This window comes from Acomys russatus, chromosome 22, assembly GCF_903995435.1.
Source record: "Acomys russatus chromosome 22, mAcoRus1.1, whole genome shotgun sequence".
Classification (NCBI taxonomy): Eukaryota; Metazoa; Chordata; class Mammalia; order Rodentia; family Muridae; genus Acomys; species Acomys russatus.
In genome coordinates this window covers 6,232,780-6,234,461 of record NC_067158.1, presented here as the reverse complement: position 1 = coordinate 6,234,461, position 1,682 = coordinate 6,232,780, and positions in this window count along the sequence as shown.

Here is a 1,682-nt window from a genome sequence, read left to right as displayed (position 1 = left end):
AGTCACAATATTTCTATAGCTGGCAATCAAAAGATCATATTGCATGCAACTGGCAAAATCATCCTAGGCAAATTATGCATTTTCCAGAATACCTTATTCCCTTCTGTGTATTAAACATTACTTTAATATTCTGGTGACAATGTTTTATAATTAATCTAAATGTAAGGGAGCGAACACACCGGAGATTATGTCTTAGTGTGAAGAGGCAGAAGGGCTGCGTTGCACAGCAGCCCGGATCACTGAATTCTCCTTCTTCCACTCACAATCGAGGGCTCGCAACAGCTCATAGCCCATCACATTCTCTGTGCACTTTGGGATAAAACCCCTTCACTCTCCAAAGCATTAATGCCAACACAGAAGAACGGTGTTGCAGGAATTGCGTTAGTTCCTAGACTTTATATGGAACTCATGAGAGGGAATCTAGCCCCTGAGAGAGAAAACTAAAGAGCTGAGCCATAAACCAGTATGATAACATCCTTATTATAAGATGCAAATTGAGGGACCCAATTCACTCAAACACATGTTACTGGTATTTAATTTTGCTTGTGGGAATATATCAGAAGTTGGCCTATGCCTTATGCACAATGTACTTAAAACGAGGGCGAGTAACTTTAGCTATAAAAAGAAGTGACAAAGAAGCACGGGGCAAGTCAGGATTGAGAGATAATTGCGAAGATCTAATTTAAGTGTCAGTGTACATAGCTTGCTTTCCTGGCTTGGGCTTAGAGGCGAAGCGTCGGTGAGGGTAAGGCGAGCGAGGCTAAACTCTGGTGAGAGACGCTGGTTTCCTGAAAGCAAGAAGGGGTCTGGTCGGCTCTCAGGGGAGGAAGCCCCTCTGGGTGGGGCTGCAAGTGGTAGGCCCACACCCAGTGGCCATCACAGGAACTTTACTCCAGCTCCCTTGCTGGTGGGCCTGTGGTTTCGAGAGGAGAAGACGCACTTCCCCATGAGAAAAAGGTCAGTTCCTCTTTCCTGAGGGGCACAAACAGCCTGTGGGGGTGCTTGGACTTCCTGCTCCTGTCCACCCCAGCAGGTGAGTTATGCTTTCCTCTTGGGTCAACACAGAGGGATTGCACCCTGTGTTTCTCCGGGTGGCTGACTCTGACACTTAACATAAAACATCCACAGTTCTCACGTTCTCTCAGAAGAAGCTTTCCTCAGCGGGGAGCATGTGCTGTCTGAGACACCACATGTAGCCATGGATCCACAGCCACTGAGCATCCCTTGAGAGGCACTAGAAATGCGTGGAGGGACAGTAGCCTCTCCTCCAAGGGACTCAATCATGCTCCATGCTCTGACGAAACTCCTGAAAGTGTGACGTATGGCTAACAACCCAGGATCTCAAAGGGCCACGGTCATTTGCTCTGACCGTGATGTTGGCTTAGTACAAGAAGGTATAAGTGTGTCCCACCTAACTCATTCCAGAACCAAACCGGCCACCATTTTGAGAGTGGGCGTTAGAGAAAGGGAGGAAGAGAGAGGGGCGGGACAGGGCTTCTCTGGCCACCTTAGGTGATGATGGCGAGCTGACCTTTGGCAGGCTAAGCTTGCAAGGGTTTCATGGCACCTGCCCCCACCTGAAGTTCCTCTAATAAGGCCGGAGCTCTTTTGTAACATAATTAGGAGAGACAGTGCTCATACCAAAAAGAGCGAGAGTGTGGTAACACTCAGGTGTGAATGAG